Source organism: Lates calcarifer, linkage group LG14 (genome assembly GCF_001640805.2).
Source record: "Lates calcarifer isolate ASB-BC8 linkage group LG14, TLL_Latcal_v3, whole genome shotgun sequence".
In the NCBI taxonomy this organism is placed as follows: domain Eukaryota; kingdom Metazoa; phylum Chordata; class Actinopteri; family Centropomidae; genus Lates; species Lates calcarifer.
In genome coordinates this window covers 13,232,352-13,251,408 of record NC_066846.1, presented here as the reverse complement: position 1 = coordinate 13,251,408, position 19,057 = coordinate 13,232,352, and the positions used below count along the sequence as shown (strand labels likewise).

At 40.1% G+C, this 19,057-nt stretch overlaps 1 long non-coding RNA gene across 1 annotated transcript in view; it reads left to right on the top strand.

Moving 5' to 3' along the window:
- The first annotated feature begins 2,564 nt into the window (after positions 1-2,564).
- The window catches only part of LOC108902786 (uncharacterized), a 206,343-nt gene continuing 189,850 nt past the window's right edge, over positions 2,565-19,057 (top strand). Inside the window, exons 1-2 of the long non-coding RNA XR_001964144.2 lie at positions 2,565-2,682; positions 3,803-3,971. This is a non-coding gene — a long non-coding RNA (uncharacterized LOC108902786). The remainder of the gene's footprint in view (positions 2,683-3,802; positions 3,972-19,057) is intronic.

Below are 19,057 nucleotides of genomic sequence, written 5' to 3'. Positions count from 1 at the left end.
GGAAAAATGAATTATTCCATTGTAGTTAGATCCAGCTGTGATATTAAGGAAAGACCCAAGAGACACAACCCTTTGTGTGGTTCCATGGTAGACAGTAGAAAAACTTGCTTATGCGATGTTATGGTGCGTTCCAGTTGTACTCGGAAGTTGGAATTTCAGAGTTCCTAGTCAGAAGTTTCAACTGGAAGTTGGATTTCCAACTTGGAAAGTTGGAGCAACCCCATTAAGGTACAAGGTACAAGCCTGTGTGCATAAAAACTTTGGAGATGAAGTTAACTACAACTCCCAAAGTGCATTTCGGCAAGAAACAACCAATCACTGAGGTTCAAATTACTAGATATAACAGTGTTAATCCGTCCATCAGTGAACTGATTCACCTCTTTGCTCCAGACTGAATTTTTTTAACAGTTACTGGATCGATTACCTTGAAATGTTGTGAAGATATTTTTGGCTAAGTTTGGTCTATTCCTGTAGCGCCACCATGACATGGCGATTGTGATTTTTAGCTAAGAATTTCAGCCACTGTTGGATGGATTTCTATGTAATTTAACAGAGCCCACTTCATTTGTTTGAATGGAAACTTGACGATACATTCTGTGGAAACAACAGTTATAGGTATCTCAAACACTCTGTTTTCAGGCATGTTTAGTCCAGTTTCAATAAAAATGTGTACTCTAATGTTAAGGTACATTCTCTAAGCACCACATCACACCACCAACTGCTCATATCAGGCGAGTCTGAGATGAACCAAAGGATGAGGTAAAGAGCAAACCACCCTCTCCTACCTGAGCCCTGGACCAGGTCGCAGCGTGCGGCTATACAGTGACTAAACACCCCAACAATTTGGTGATTAGCATCTTGTTAAATTATATTGCTTTTTCCACTGAGCTGTTCGGCTGCATTCCTCACTGCTAGTTAACACAAGGACTAATGAGAGGAGCATGGCGTGTAAAAAATGAGTTTACAACCGTGTGTTGGTGGTATACGGACAACAGAAAACAAACAAACGGCAAAGACACACCGATGCTGACGGTCACATCTGAACACTCACACATATGTATGTGCCGTCAAAATCGCAAACAATACAAATTTGTGATTGGGTAGAATATGGGGATATGATCGCCTAACAAAACAAAAACACAATGGACTCTGATGCCACTTAAATTGTAGTTTTACCAAAGGTTTTACAAGGATTGGTTGGGCACAATAAAGCTGCTTCAGAGGCAAAACATATTGGTTGAGTCCAACCTTAATAGGCAGAGCCAAATTACCAAATCACCACTTTTCTTAGTGAATCAGATGTGTATGAAGAGAGTCCATGGCTGACCACAGTGATGCAACCAACCCAGTCCTTGAAAGTATAGAGCGGTGCAGGGATGATGTAGTCCAGCCCTGAAGTTAGCATCACCCTGGTTCCCTCCACAAAAAGCCAATGGGATTGTTTCACTGGGTTTACTAGAGAAAATAAACTGTGACCAACAAATTTTATGAAATCCTCACAGATGAAGACCACTGTTATATTTCTTGAAGCCTAAACACAATATACAGACGTAAAAAGCTAATGTCATTTCAGGCATCAAACCAAAAACCCATTGGCTTTGAGATGAGGGAACCTGAAGTACTGAAATACTAATTACTTCTGGGTTTCAGGACTCAATAGTGCAGTAGAACTCGGCACTGACAGTCTGACCCTAGAGGACAAATTTGTGATGTACAACCCTGCAAATGTCAAAGAAAAAGACAAATGCGATGGGCCTTCTTCAGTCTTGGAGACTGCGAAGACTGCTGTCGTAGCCCAGAACTCTGATGATCCTCGACATGAAGGTTGAGCCATCTAGAACTTTTCACCTTGTAACTGAATCAAATCAGTTCCGTCGCTGCTACAGGAATATTTAGGGGTTAGGTGCATCAAGATAAAAGGTTCTGTTAATTCATGCGCTGCGGTATTTGTAGTATTTTAAGTTGCCTGCCCTTCCACTCACCTCTTTTTAATCCAGAAATTGAAAATGAGCACAAAAACAGTTAGACACCAACTGAATATATTTCAATGTGTAGTGTCTTCATATTAAAAAACTGTTTAAATATGAAGTTGAGACAAGATTTTATGTAACCTACACGTCTAAAAAACAAACTTTTCAAATTTTACCTCGACTTAAAAATCACCAAAAAACTCTGACCTCCTATCAGACACTTTAATCTGTGATGTGTGATGATTGTGTTTTAGTTTTTTAAAAATAAAAACAAAAAAGAAGCTAAATTCCAAAGAAAATGGTCCAATCAGTGTCACAACACAATGAACTGCTTCTGAGGCACCATACATGACTAAACTCTGATCTTTCCTAAAATAATTATTTGTATCTGTATGTAATATGATGTTCAAGTCCCTTAAATCATGCTCATGCTTTGTTAAGTGCTCAGGTTGAACTAAGTTTCCTCAGTGAGGCCTTTGTCGGTTGTTACATGAGCTCAATACACAGAAGATCTGATTTAAATCTGCTCATGTTCTGGAGGAAAACTCATCTCATTGGCTGAGCTGAATCCTGAAAAGTTCCCTGTCATGTGACACATTTCAGGTCATGTGGCTTCAAACCAGGAAGTTGTTCTCCTGCCTTGCAGAGGTGTTTTGTCTTCACCTGTGGTTTTATCTTCTGGCTTCTATCTGCAAACACTTCTATACCAGATGTAAGTCTGTTTATCTCATCTTAGTGATTTTGTGACACTGTCAGATTTTTATTTCATGCTTGTTAAATCAGCTTCACTTCATTAAGTTGAAATACAGTTTCATGTAGAGATGAAGAGATTTCATTTGCAGTAATTGTATTATTAAAATCAAAGGGTAACTCCTGTATTTTTGAACCTGGGCCTTATTACTTTTTGTGGTACAAATGATTAATAGGGATGCTTTTATTTAATCCCAAGTGGATATTTTAATAGTTTAGTAGTTTTACTCCTTCCGTTGGATGACATTAAAGTTATAATCCTTCAGATTTAAACTCTGTTTTTGATTCTGTTTAAAAGATAACTGAGTTTTTTTGGAGTCTGACAACATTATGGACAGGATTCCTACAGAGACAGAGCTTTTTATCAAAGAGGAAGATCCTTTTTGTTTAACCAGAAACATATATCACTACCAGACTCCATTGACAAAATAGTGATTTTACTGATCAGAACACAGGAGCTGCTGGAATACCTCTGTTAGTTTGTTTATGTTATTCTGTGGTACTTTTACTTCAGTAAAGTATCTGAGTACTTCCTCCACCACTGAAAGTCACACAATAACACAAACTAACTAACAGATGGAGGTGGTGGTATTCCAGCAGCTCCTGTGATCTGCTCTGTAAAATTCCTGTTTTGGTCAGTGGAGTCTGGTAGTGATGTATAGAGATGTTTCTGGTTAAACAAAAAGGATCTTACTCTTTAATAAAAAGCTCTGTCTCTGTAGTTTGTGTTATTGTGTGGTACTTGTACTTCAGTAAAGTATCTGAATACTTCTTCCACCACTGAAAGTCACACAATAACAAACAACAGTTGAGTTCAGTTGTGCCAGAAATGTTGTTTGCAGGTGAGTTATATCCAATGTGAGATTGTTAAATATAAAAGCTCACAGACTTTTTGCCTGAGTTGATAATAAATAAATGTGTCAAATATACATTTTAGTTTGTCGCATTTTAGCGATTTCATCCACCAAACCAGCTCTTCCTGAAAACTCAGGAAACCGTCACAGCACATTCCTGTAATCTCCCAAGATGGCCTTTTTTTTTCTTTTTTTAAAACAAAATGTTCTTCACACCCTGCACTTCAGATGTCCTGACCTTTTGCCCGAGAGTTCAAACGACCCGACTGAAACTTACGAGCGAGCTCTGGACCAAGCCGGAGGAGGAGGAGGAGGAGGAGGAAGAGGAGCGTGAGAGTAAAAGAATGGAGGCTGAATCCTGAGGGGGGACGTCGGAGAAGAGGAAACGGGAAAAACAGTAAGTGTGAAGCCCTCGCACATCTTCAAGGTCGCGTTTGTTTGAAGGATGTTGTCCCTAAAAGTCAAGGAGAGACGAGCGCTGTCACTTCCTGTGTGAAGTTAGTCAGGTCAAGGAGACAAAAGGAACCAAAAAAACGCCACCTTTATAACACCACCTTTATTGTAGCACTGCAGTGTGGGAGCTGTAACTTTGTCATGTCTCACCCCTCCTCACCCACCCCACCCCCTTAACATCCCAACGAAACAATGCCTGCCTTTGTTCAGGCCTGGTATTTCTTGACTCCTATTGTGTGTGTGGCCTTTATCACACTCAACACACACTTCTACCAAACCAGTGGGATGTTATGATTACAAATTAGCATGAACACTAATAAGATTTAAAAGGAGGGACTTTTATTTTGTCTCGTTAAGGAGGAGGAGGTCGTTAAGAAGCGGCCTCCTTAACGACCCTTGAGGCTGACAGTAAAAGCAGCGATGAAGTGAAATGAAGTGTGTGTGATTTTAACGGCTGTGGCAATCAGTTGGAGATGTTCTGCAGTTGGGTTTGTGTTGTTTTGTGTAGCATCTCGAAAGTTTTTCTCATGTTTGCTTGTTTTGTTTTCGGCTTTCATGTGTGTTTTTTTGCATACATGCACGTCAGTGTCGGGTGCCCGCATTGTTTTTTAATTTTTTTGTGTATTTTTAAATGTCTGTGTTTGTTTATGTGAGTTTTTTTGTGTTACAGAACATGTTTGTTCTGATTTACAGTGTGTGTATGTGTGTGTTTCCAGTGCTTTCTGGTGGTCACAGTTACACAATATCTCTCTGTGTTGTTTTGCGAGCAACAATAGATAGTAAAGTTAGTTTCGTACTGTGATGATTGCTCTATAAATCTAAGTGCACACAGAGTGTTTTTGAGTGCAGCTCATTGTTCATTGTCTCGTATGAACGGCGGAGCTGCTCGGTCGCTGAACTCTTTATCACTCTCACGTCCTCATCAGCTGCTTTTTTAAAAACATTTTTAAAAAACGCTATAACAAGCTCAGCTGCGGTGCCGTTTGGCAAAGCGTGGGTTTGTGTTGGTGACACTTCAGAGAGAAAGAGAGGGAGAGAGAAAAAAAAAAGTCGATTTGAAATAAATAAATAAGCTCCGAGCTGCAGCGGGTCCAGGACCACCTTTAGTCCAGTTCACTTAGAGTTTAGGGTCAAAACCAGGTCCATGCTCGGGGTGAGACTGGGTCAGGACCAATATTTTAATAATGTAGTTATAGTCATAAAATAAAATCTGGATCCCTGTCTTTATTCTTAAAGCCACAAGATATTTTTCATCCCGTTAATTAACCGTCAGACGAAGCAGAGAAAGAGTCAGAACTCAGACGTTTTATTTTGAGTCCAGCAGATCAACATCGATGTTACCTCTTTAACAAAGACAGAATATTCTATGTATAAATGTAGATTTACTCGTTTTAAATGAAGATATGAGCAGATATTTTTCCTCTAATATCTGCTTCAACAGGAGCAGGTGTGTTTTCCTTTTATCAACCCTCACATGGTAGATGGACATTCAGCCTTTTATTCTGTTGTGGATGTGGGTCAGTAATTTAACACAACTCACACACCTCGGTCAAAGCTACACAATCCTCTGAACGTGAACAGAAACAGTTGAGGATCGTTTAATCTGCACCTGGATCCAGCTCTGCTTCAAAATACACAATTAAACGAACATTATTAAAGTTCAAACATAAGACAAACATCTTCACGTGATTCGTTTAATTTTATTCCATCACAAAACTTTTTTTTTTTTTTCTGGTTGTTTATTGTGTTTTTTAGAGGCGTGGAGAAGCTGTTATCCTGGTGACCTTCAGTCCCCTCCTTTAACCATCAGGTTAAACCAGGGTGCTACATAGAAAAATACCAAAATCACAGCTTCCACAGCTGATAATAAAAGTCAGACTCCAGGTCTCTGCCTCCCCTCCTCCTCTTCATCTACCTTAAATCAATGTCACAACCTTTATTGATAGTGCTCCGTGCCAGCAGCCGCCGACCACCGTGACTGGAGAGAGGGTTCGTCGTGTATTTGTACGAGTTAATACCCTCATGGTATTCTGCTTTAACGCTGAGTTCAGGGGGTCTGCAAAAGACCGAGTGTGTGTTTGTCATCTTCTGCCTTGTCCTGAAACTTTAGATGTCGGCTTCAGGAAAAAATAAAAACAACAAGGTTTTTGGGGGAAACCATTCCTAGCCCGAAAACCTCTTCCAAATCCATTTACTTCAATCCGTTATTTCTCCTTTTTCTTAACAGTAAAGTGGTTTAACTTATGCTTTTTTCCCTCACTAATTTTATTGCTCTTTCCTCTTTTTTTCCCTCCATCCTTCTTGTTGCGTTTCTTTTAATTAAATGTTCAGCTCATGTGTAATTCCTAAAGCCAGGGCTTATAGCGGTGCAGTAAAAGTTAAATCAGTGTGGACTAACTGTTTGGACCAATCAAACAACCGGGACGACGGCCAGCTTCACGATGTAACATCCTGTTGGGTTCAATCGTCTTTTTTTTTTATCCTTCCACTCACCTCCTGTAAACGCAAGCAGGAAAAAGAGGGGGATAGAGGTTTAGACGTCAGAGAGGAAACGGCCAAAACATTATTCCAATATGTTTTTATTGCTGCGATTATTAGATTTCATAAAATAAATCCATTTAAACCGAGTTTACCGCTTGTTTTCTCAGCCTGTTTCAGGACCCAGAGCTGTCTCAAACATTAACCTCTAATCACCAAATCTTTTTCGCATCTGTGTGTGTGTGTGTGTGTGTGTGTGTGTGTGTGTTTCTGACGTTTGTGTGTGTATATGTTCAAAGGCGTCCACTACAATAGAGCTATACATCGGCGCTAATTCCCCTCCACAGCTCGGCTCAGTTTCCACTTAACATTTAAACTATTTCCCTGACTTCAGCGTAGGCCTAGTCTACTCTAATCTGATGACCTACTCTGTATGCATGTGTGTGTGACAGGAGTGTATTAACATGTATTTTCCACATGCAAGTGTGTTGAGGTTTGGTTTCCATCATGCTTTCATTTTTAATTAAGCGTCCAAATGATGTTTTTTTCTGTCCTTGTGTCCATGTGTGTTGCTTTGACTTGATGTCAGGAGGACTTTTTACTAGTTTAATAGTTTTAATCTCTCAGTACGATCACATTAAAGCTACGATCATTAAGATTTTCATTAAATTAAATCCTGTTTTTGATTCTACTTAAAGGATAACTCCGTTATTTTGAACCTGAGTCTTGTTTTTTGACACTGACAGGCTCAGATTGTTATTATAATAGTCTGACAACATTATGATAGGATTCCTACAGAGACAGAGCTTTTTATTTAAGAGTTTGTGTTTAACCAGAGACATCAATACCAGACTCCATTGAAAAAATGAGGAATTTTACCGAGCAGAACACAGGAGCTACTGCATTACCACTGCCTTAATCTGTTAGTTTGTTTGTGTCATTGTGTGACTTTCAGTGGAGGAAGAAGTATTCAGATACTTTACTGAAGTAAAAGTACGACACAATAACACAAACAAACTAACAGGATCAAGGTAGCAGCTCCCATTTCCTACTCTGTAAAATTCCTGTTTTTGTCAGTGGAGTCTGGTATGTGTGAATTTTGTGCTGAAGGTGTGTCAAACATTTCACGTATGCAGTTACATTACATTACATTATAAGGACCATTGTGGCTTTGAAACCTCCTACTGCGACTGTTATGACTCTAACACATGTGGCTGACACACACACACACACACACACACACACACACACACACAAAGGATGTTTCACATACCTCATTAATTTAAGGTTTTATGGTAAATGTAGACTGTAATCATGCAGCCATAATTGTGCATATGTGTGTGTCTGTGTGTGTGTTGTTGCCGTTTATACTCTTAACTAAAGGTGACCACACACACACGCCCACGCACACACTCTGCTCTCCCGCTGTTTTAAGAGTTCATGGTTTTGATCGAGCAGGCCGAGGCCTCTCACTGGTTGTTGGCAGGCGTCCAGCAGCCAATCACAGGCCTCCGCCAATTAAAGAGCCAAAGGTACAGGGAGCAGAACTTCATTTTTATTATTTTTTTACATGGCTTTTACAGGCTGGTCTGTGTGTGTCTCCTGTGTTAAAAGGTGTGTGTGTGTGTGCAGAGGTTGTCTGTCTATATACGACCGAGTTGTGCGTCCGTGTATAGATCGATTTGTGTGCAGGTTTGTGTGTCTTTCCCGGACTAAACTGCACATTTACCCATTAAGATAACAACACTGTAGCACTGCCAACCCTTATTTGGAGAGAGAGTGTGTGTGTGTGTGTGTGTGTGTGTGTGTGTGTGTGTGTGTTGTGGCCTTCGTTACAGTTTCATGAGTTGATTTAGTGCTACCCCCCTGGTGGTGTGTGTTTTTAAAGATTAGCTGACTAATAAAGGGTTTCTGGTGTGTGTTTTTGTCTGTGTGTGTGTGTGTGTCTAGACTTCAAACCTCCACCTCAGCGTATTAGAACTAATCAGTCAAACCTTAAATTCAGTTCCACACAATAAAATCTTCTTTTATCCTTTTCTTTTGTCTCTCAGCTCTGTATAAATCCACATGTAGGGACTCTTTAAACTGGCAGCAGATGGTTAAATTAGGCGTTTACCCATCGCTGCAGAGACCTTGTAGCTTGGCAGTAATCCATGTTTCATAAAAAACAAAAAGGAAAAATACAGGAAAAACAGTTGACTCACTGATTGAATGTTTAAATATGCAAATGAGGCATTATCTAATTAAAACTGGATGTTCAAGTCTTTCAGGTTTTATGTTTGCATTTTAACCATCTCTCATCCTTCGCCCAGTTGTCGTTAAGCGGTCACAGCCACAGTTTTCTTTGCTTATTTTTAACTTTTTCATGTTGTTCTCTTGCTCTTCTTTTTGCTGTCAGGAGGTTGCCCTCATGTTTCCTGGTGGCAAATATGGGCGTCACGTCTGCGTATGTGCACAATGCGATTATAGCATCGTATAGAAGCACATGTGCTGTTAGCAGCTGTTCATGTCGGTGTGTATCCAAGGCTTAACTGGTTACTGTCTGTAATCAGCTTCGGTGAAACAGTCTAAAATCAGACTGTGGGTTGTTCAGGGTTGTGGCCACACACTGTGTTAGTTCACTGATGATAAATCTTTCCCGTATTTTTCTTGTCTTATATGTTTCTCGTCCATGAAACGAAGGAGGAATGAATCACATGTAAGAATTATAAGAACGATATAGATAACTACCTAAAATCACATTAAAATTTTGACCTTTTTAATGACAAAAAACCACACTAAACCTACTACACACACACACACACACACACAGACACACACTCACTCCCACTGACTGCTAAAGACCATTTGTATAAAAAGGGAGGAAAGAATAAATAAATGTTTTCAGTAGCTGGAAACTTATCAAGTCCTTAGTCGGAGGGCTATGCAAACATACACACAGCAGTCTAGACCCTCACACACACACACACACACACACACACACACACAGTGAGTCTTGCTCCAGTACCAACACAAATAACAGGAGCAGAAAAAAAAATCATCTTGGTAGAAATGTAGTGCAGACTGCCAAGGCCACGGTCCTCCCTTTTATCACAATAAATCATAGCAAAAAGTTGGAAAGTGTGTGTGTGTGTGTTAGTGTGTGTGTTCGTGGGCAGCTGTCTAAGCGCTGCGTTTGTTTTCCATCCCACTTATAAAGGTCAGAGCCCTCGGGAGTCATTATATCACCCCTGATATCGATGCCTATGAGCCGAGAATATTACGCTGTGTGTGCGTCTGAGCCATGTGTTTTTACTAATATAATTTGTCTGAAAAGTACAGTGCATTATTCTAGTGAAAGCTTGTGTGTGTGTGTGTGTGTTTTTGTATTTTTCCGAGTTCGTTTTATGTGCGATTACACAAGAGTCTCTGCACAAAGTAAATGTTGTTTGTATTAATTAGGACACACACGCACAGCTGTCACATGTTACTGTGAATTGAGTTATTCAGTTATTCAAGGTACATTTAGTGTTTCTAATTTAATCAGTGTCTGTGAATAGGCCTCTGAATCCAAACCATAAGTAAGAGCAGCATTGTTTCATATTTCATCAGGTTCGCTGTTTTCGGTCTTAAGTTTGATTTAGTTTTTCTTTTCTTATGGTTTTGTTAACATGAACCTTTTATTCCAGTTTAAAACCAAATCAGGTGAAACTAATTTGTCACAGATCCAAAGAGAAATACAGGAAGAAACCAAGAATGATAAAGAACTTATTTCCTCATGCTTCTACACCTGTGTTTACAAGGTGTGATCAAAAAGTTCTGAGACTTTGTCTATAACAAACAAAACACAAGAGAGCGGTGGTATTTTTGTAGTTCAACCCTGAAGTTAGCATCAACCTGGTTTCCTCCATAAAAAAACAATGGGATTTTTTAATTGGGTTTTTGACTATTGCAGAAAATGAACTCCCATGAACAAGTTTAGTCTCATTTAGACACTCGTTAGCAAACACCTTTTTTAAGACAAATAAAAGCTTCAAACATCAGGAGTGGGGGATTTACTGACGGATTTTATGTCAGAGAATAAAACCTGAAAATGTCTTGAGCTTGTGTTAAAACCACAACCCTCAGACACCTCAGAACGATGCAGTAGACCGCAGCATTCAAAGTCTGACCCTGGCGGACGAATTCCCAGAGCACAACCCTGCAAATATCAACGAAAACAACAAACCTGTTCTTGGTCGCCCTCCTGGTCTGACGGACCTTCTTCTGCTGCTCTTCCTCCCCATATGTTTGGTCTCTGGGTCGTAGTCGTAGACCCAGTTTTCTTCACTTTTTTTTAGCCAACTGAAAAAATACAGATCCAAGTTTTGTTTTTCCAAGACAAACCTTTACACTTATTTTTTGAAAACAAAAACAACATAGGTACCTGTATCATTGGTTCAGTACAGTTGAAATCTGCCTGAGAGACAGACTTTGAGTCATTACCAGTCAGAGAGAGATGCTCAGGATCACAGATCACATTTAGCTGTCACCAGGATCAAACCTACGAGCTCTCAGGTACGAGACGCTGCCTCTAACAGCCAGGTGAAACTGCTCCTCCAGGCGATGTAAATGTAGGAGCAGGGTTTTCATTATATTTTAAGAGTCGCCCCTGTTATGTTTTTACAGCCCAGGTTTTCTACAATATAGCCTTTCTCTACTGCGAGTGAATGGGAGCCATATGGAAAACATGGTACTGTACCTGAGTCACACAGACAGGGTATTGTACTGTAAGGATGGAGAGAGGGAGAAAGGAGGTGAAAAAGAAAAGGAAAGAAAGAAATAAGGAGGATGAAAAGTAGGTGTAGAGGAGGAATAGGGCAAGAGGAAGAGAAGTGGGTAGAGAAAGAAAAAATGAGAATGAAAGGAAGAGAAAAACAGCAAAGAGAGAGAGAGAGGATAACGAGAATGAAGAGTGATGATGATGAGAGTATAGGTAAAGAGGGAGGGAATAAGAGTGGAGGTAAGAAGGAAAGGAGGAAAGATGAGTAGATGAATCAGAGGAACATAAAAGAGTCTCAAGTCTTTTTCATTGAGCATTTTATGAGCTTAATGGTGATGAAAGTTTCTAACAAATTAAACTTACTTCTGTCTTCTTACATAAACAAAAACAAACAACTACAACCAAAGGTTATTACCATTATCTAGCCATTTGTTTTCCAATAATTCATAAATTGTTTATGTATATATTGGCAAAATCACAAAATCACATCACAATTTCCTATAGGCTCAAGATGACATCTTCAGTTTGCTTATTTCTTGCACCAACAGCCCAAAAGCAAAATTATTAAATGACTCACATGATTAACAAACAGTTGCTGATGAATTTTCTGAGAATGGAAAAACCCTGACATTAAACAAACGTTACAAAACTGCAAATAGAGGAAAAAACAGAAGAAGAGCATCAAAGCAACAATGAATAAAATCTGAATGCAGCAACATGACCAGCAGTGGAAAAAACCACATCACAAATTCAGAGCTGCACCTGCACCTGTCGAAGTTGAGGGCCGACGACCTGCTCTGCTGCCTGTTCCCTGTCACGTCTGCTCTCACAGATGATGGGTGATGCATTTCTCTCATTCCTCAGCGCACGTGAGTTGCATCTCAAGCCTTCTTCATCCTCGTTTTTGGTAAACGACCAGAACTCGACTTGAATGCAGGATCAAGCTTTGACAAAGAGAGGAGACGGTGGCAGCAGCAGCAAGTTGAAATCCACGCCAGGCCAGAAGGGTTTGGTGAAGTTGTGGCGCAGCTGTGAGACACATGGAATCGATATCACGAATAAGTTAAAACACGCTACGTGGAGAAATGAAAGAAGGAAGAAAACTGCTTTAGAAATGGAAAGGAGAGAAGAAGGAAAGTGGGTGAAGAGCCGAGGTCGAGCTCTGCGGCGGCGTTTGTTTCAGGAAAGACGCAAGAGACGCCGAACGATTATCGAACGAGACTCGCGGGCGATTGGACGTGCACACACTTTCTACAATAACCCCGAAGACAATAATGGGAACACACACATTCATGTTTTATGCAGTGACGCACACAGTGACACACACAGATCACATATACACATAATCGCACACACTGACGCATGCATGCATAAATATTTCCTAATGCACACACACAAACACACTCATGATTGGTACTTGCTGAAACATGCTGGCAGTCTTGAGTGAGTGTTAACGTAGGTTTGGATACACACACGCACTTTGTAAGCTCATGCATTTATGCCCTTGATCCAGTAATGCTAGCAGACTGGCGCCCTCCACTTAGTGGTCATTAACTGTCAATCTCAAAGGGAGTAGAAAAGTTTGTCCTGACAGAACTGGATCAAAGCTCAGCAGAGGGGAAAAGAGAGTTCTTTGCTGTTCTCTTTCACACAAGAAATCTTTCACCTAAGGTGTGAACAATCTTTAGGGTGTATATGTTTGTGTTTCTTTGTATACATTTGATCCAGTTAGTTTTGGTTTGACGTTGCAGTTTCACAAGTGCTGTACGTCCTGTTGTCACCACCTACGTCTGTTGAGTTGCCCCATGCTTAACACTGACAGGTGCCTACATAGAAGAGCTTCTGACATTGGTGCGTTGTCAATTCAACTCATCCTCTCCGAAAATAGTTTCTAAAAGTTTCTGCTTTTTTCCGCACTTCTTCACGTTGACTTTTGAGTTCGTCATAGGGCCAAATTACCATTAAATATTTCATCCTACCTCTCTCTCTTCATACTTGTCTTATGGTTATTTTTCTTCTCCTGTTGTTTAAGGGTGGACAAGCCTGCCTCAACTTCCTGTAATTGGTCAAAAAGTCCGAACCATACAAAAATCCCCTTTAAACAAGCCAAAGCGTGGTTCGGTTTGATCCAGGCCGAGACCCCCTTTCACACCTGCTGTTTTGGTTCCAACCAAGTTGAAGACTCAAGACATCCAGCCCACTTTGATTACTAGCAGCTACGTGGCTAATGCTATGTTAACAGAGGCTTCACAGCTAACAGCAAACTTATAATGTGTACTGTGATAAAAGCAAAACACCACTCACAACATTCAGTGTCTGGTGATCTGCTTACACAACTGATTTTTTCTGTCTGTTATGACAGTTTTTGTTTGACATATACAGTGCGAGAAAGACAGACTGCCCTATCTGATTGGTTGCCTGAAAAGGAACTACAGCGATGGCACCAGCACCTTTCTGAAAAGATCGGAAACTTGTAATTAGAAGCGCTTGGAGCGGATGCGCAGAAAAGGCCCAGCACTCTGAAACAAGGTAACTGCATAGGCCATTTCCTCATTGGGAACAACTGAAAAAAGTTGCGGGCGCTCTGAAAAAAAAAAAAAAACTATATGGACACGCCCCAATTTAGCTTTGCAACCGTTCAAAGAGTTCATAGAACCTCTTGTTGCTCTCTGAACTAAACATGGCCTCAGCTTGTTTTTCACCACAAAGGAACAGCTAGTTCAGTTACTGAGAGTTCCTTCCCTTATCCAGTACAAGTCATTAATATTTAAAAGTGATGAGTCATAAAGCAAGTTAAAACTTAATGTGGTCACTGTCGAACACTGACTTTGACTATCGCTGGCCAAGCTAACCTCATTAGCTTTATAATGAGTAGGAGGCAAAACATTCAGAAAAAATGACATCAACAGCTTCCAATAAAGTGGCAATGGACAACAATTTTAACTTAAGTAAATACTGATTCTGCAGTATAATGACATTGTAGTAGCATTTACTTAATGGAGTGAGCTATGGTCGGACTGGAACAGAAAGTCACATCTGGACTTCTCTGGGACCGACTATAGATTTTTTATGGCCCATCAGGACTTGTCATGGTAGTCTTTTGACCAGTCCAAGCATGGACAGAAATCTGGGATTTGAGCGGGTTGAAACTGTTGGCAATATTTCCTCAAGAACAACAAATTGGGATTCTTACAGTTGTTTCTTGTTTTGGACCACAGCGATTGTGATTGCAGGTAGCAATGTTGCTAATGCTACAGCTAGCAGCCAGAAACAAACAAATGATTCATTGTCTGTTTGATAATTTAGACAAATAACACATTTCCTGGCGGTGACCTTTATAAAATGAGCAGTGGTGAATAAGTTAATATATTCTTCTTCGCGACAACACCAACACTAATACCACTTGGAAAAGCTGGGTGGGGGGATTATCGCTTAATGATCGTCTACTGTAATGCCATTTTTGGAGCTCCTCCACCCTGACGAGAAGGAAAAAAGAAGGACTCAGCACAAGCTGTTAAATTTAAACACTGTGAATATAAGCTCTACAAATATCAGCCTAGTTTCCTGTCCCCCAGGTATCCACCATCTTGCTCTTTCGCTAACCATCTGCCAGATGTGTTTGTGGAGGTCAGGGGAGCATGATGGAGGAAAGAGGAGAAAAACAGAATGAGGGGATTGAGGTATAATTTCACACCTGTCAGGTTCACGGCCTCAGAGAAGACGACAGGCGAGGGAGATGGTGGGAGGGAGAGGTGAGAAGTCCAGACAACTCTTTTCTTCCTTTGCTTTCTGCTTTTGTTTAAAGAACATGTGCAGTTGATCCAATGAGCAGTTTTTCACTGTGTTGAGATAGAGAAGTTTCAGGTGACGGTATGTTGAACACAGCAAGCAGTTATAAAATATCAGAGAATGAGAGGATGAATCGGAGGGTATGTGGTCACATGACCTTTCACCTTACTGCCACCATGGCGTTGACATTTATGGTTTTGAGAGATGTGTCTCAACTGGTGGATGAGCCAAGATGATGAACACAGTAGAGGCGCATGTACTCAGAAGTCGAAATTTCCAAGTTCCTAGTCAGAAGTTTCAACTGGAATGCCCCCTGAAGTCAGATTTTGAACTGAGAAAGTTGGAGCAGTCCCAAAGGTGGAACGTGCCATTAGGCGAAGAGTTTGGGAGGTTCCTAACTAAGTAACATGACTGAGAAGTATCTAAGTAGCAGCCATGATAAGAGCTCAATGGAAATTCTTAATGCTAAAGAGAGGTGTTTCAGTGATTCTTTTATCTTATCACTTTTAGCATGTGGTACATTGGACCATCATTAAGTAATGACACCATCTTTACCAGCTTATGGGAAAATGTAGTTTTCTTTCAAGTTTTATAAGTTCTTTTACATTGTGATTAAAAGTTACATCACTGCGTTTCATGGTCCGGATACAATATAAAAAAGGCAAACAATCCCTGAGTCGTACCAGTCGTGAAAAACAACAAACTGCTCTGCACATTTTATGACTGCAGCTTTATCATAAATACTGCTCCCATCTTGATTAGATAAAAAAATGAATCTATAAACATAGCTTAAGAGGATCATAGGAATAAAAGGTGAACCTCTTTCATGTAAGGAACAAGATTATTTTATTAAAACACTGGCACACAAGAAAACAATATAGTTTTCAAAGCATGACACGCTTTGAAAACTATACTGCTGTCGTGTGTACAAATGCTCCAGCAAAATGTCCTATCGAATACTATAAGATGCTAATGAGAAAAAGATTTTAAAATAATGAGAAAAAGATATCAATAAAAGATTTTTTCTGTGATGAAAGAAGTGTGTTTCTGTGTTTCTGAGCCTTGCCCTGGTGTTGAACTGTGGGTCTGTGTGTGATTATGAGAAGAGAGAAGAATGTGGTTCACTAACAACACGAGCCCCGAGGACTGTACCTTCCCAGGCTGTAAAACACATTGTGGTGCTGTTGTTGGTGCACACAGACACACACACATGGTTACACACCATCACTGAGACTGGATGTCCTGCTGGTTTCAAACTCAACAGCTGTCGGGGTGTGAAACCTGATAAAAGCTGAAGAGACTCGAGCGTCGGCCCGGGCAGAGGGATTGTCCAACTTTTGATAATAAGGTGATACTTTACTGATCCAGCAGAGGTCAAAGGTCAGAGTTAAAATTTGGAGCAACACCTCTGGAGCTGGAAACGATTTAGTTACTTGCTCCCTTAGTGCTTCACTAATCAATATATTTTATATGAAACGAGTCACTACTCTGCAGCTGTACCGAGCGTTTTTGCCTTCTTTTGCTCAGTCTCATTGTTCTAATTAATCTCGTTTCCAACAGCAGCAATCAGCTGTTTTTAGCAGTTAAGCTTTAAATTTTCCTCTCAGGAGTTAATGGAGATAAAAACAGTGCTAAAAGACGGTTAAATATTGGAACTTAATTACATGTTGTTGTGGAAAAGTGTGTCACACCTAATTTACCTTGTGAGCTTGTTACAGTAGGCTACAGGTAATTTCAACTTCCTTGTTGGCTTGTTTTTGAGGTTTTCTGGTTCATTTTTGAGGAAGTTTTTCCACTTTTAGAAATGTTATACTTAGACACCGCCACATTTCAGAGGGAAATGTTGTAGTTTTGTGTGGTAGTAGAGGCTGCAGTTGCTTTTCAGATTAAATCTTGGCATCAAAACATCCAGAAAGCTCGTAAAAACAGGATTTTCTGTTGTAGTTTGAGCTACGATCAGTATGTGAATTAAATTGCCCCAGTGCCAGTTGCATTAAACTTAAATTCTTCAATACAGTTTGTTGCTTTTTCTTCCAGTATTCATATTAAAACTGATTTCTGATTGAAATCATGATGCAGAAATAGTTCTTTCCAAAAATTAACATTACACAACTCAAAGACATTTCCTGAGTCAAACTTGGTTTTGATCAGAAAAAGAAAAAAAACCTCAACATCAGAGTCCTCATCTGTCTGAAGCCCTGTTGTTGCAGATTGTTTTAATGTGAAGATCACACACTGATATAATCTTTTTTATGTTGATGCTTCATTTTCTCTGCTACTTGAGGAACCACTAAAGTCTTAAGAGCAGGACATAACATCATAGTCATTAAGTCTAACGATCCATAAATGTGACATTTACTACAATGCCAATATGTGAATTAATCCAGAGTTGAATATTTTTATGGCTTCATTAGAAATTATGCCCCATAAACAAGTGTTATAAAAGCCTGTCTCTTAAAAATGTGCTTTAAGATCCCTCTCGGTTTATATCTGATGACGCCATTCGCCAAAAATCACAGAGAGCATCTGTCACCTCAGGCGCCGCGGGGCAGTCACGTCCCCAAAGAGACTAGAATTTATCAACCAGGTCAATACGAGGACTAAGTGGAGGGTCGGGGGTCGGCTGCCAAGTCTGAGAGTCTGCTTTTATTATTCAGCATTTGATATTTATGAGATCGATTGATCGCGCTGTTCTTGAGGCAGAAAGAGAAGAGGAGCTAATTTACAGCTCGTCAGAGGTCACTATGGAGCATCGGGACGTTATGACATCATGTGAATAGAAATGTGTAGCATCTGCTGTGGGCAAATACAATCAATAAAACAGTACATAGGGAAAAAAAAAACTTCTTTTGATGCAAGAAAAGAAGACAGAGTGGGTTAAATCCAAGTTAATTGGTAAAAACTTGCTGTTTGCTTTTAGAAACTCATAGTCAGCTCAATCTCTCATTTGTTAGGATTATAATCTGGTAATTTAGGGTGATTATATTCATGAATGAACAGCTTGTGTGTTTTTATGTTGACGTCTCAACTTTTATACAGAAGACAAAGAAAGGATCTAAATATAGCTACGAAAATGAACATCCATCCGTACCTCTTCACTTTACAGACTAGTTAACGCTGTTTTGTCACTTGACGGCCACCGTAGCTTCTCCAGCACACTTGGAAAAGGACGAGTGAGGGGACGGGTATTCAGTTGGTTGCAATCTGTGTTCTCGCCACTAGAGGCCACTAAATCCTACACACTGCTCCTTTAAATACTGTCGTTATCTAAAAATATTAGTATTAAGCACTTGTTTTTTCTAAGGCAAACTTAAACCTAATAAATTACGGACTATTACTGATTAATCACGGATTCGTAGATTGAAAAGGAATCAAAATCAAATCAGAAAAGAGCTGAGACTGAGAGAGAAAGTGAATAGAGATGTCAGCCTTTCCCAACAGACAGATCCCTGTCCACCAGTTCATCATCAGGAAAAACACACCACACACACACACACACTCACACACACACACACACACACTCACACACACTGCAGGGGTCTTGATATACGAGTTTGTGGTCATGTGCTCTGCTCGCGGTTGCCGCCGGTGACGACTGAATCACAAACCACGATGATGTCATATCTGTCTGGCTTGATAGCGGCTGTGTGTGTGTGTTTTCTGAAAGTTATAAAAACCCGACTGACCTCAGCTTTACAGTAAATCTCCCCCATTTTCTTTTCGTTGTCTCAATTTTTCACCCCGAAAGATGAGACCTGATGCCACATGTGCAATTACTGGCAGTGAACTCATAAGCCTGCAGGGTTGATATATGGAGAATTACCCAGGATTACCTCGGGCCGCCATTACTGAGGGGCATGAGAAGAGACGGCGTCATATTTAATAATGGAAATCGTGATGTGCAGTCATGATTTTTAAATTAGGGTTTTAGGGAAAACTAATGGAACGACCAATATTTATTACCTCCATTTAATAAACTGGTGTTAAGTTGTGACAAGTCAGCAAACAGAGACAATGTTTAA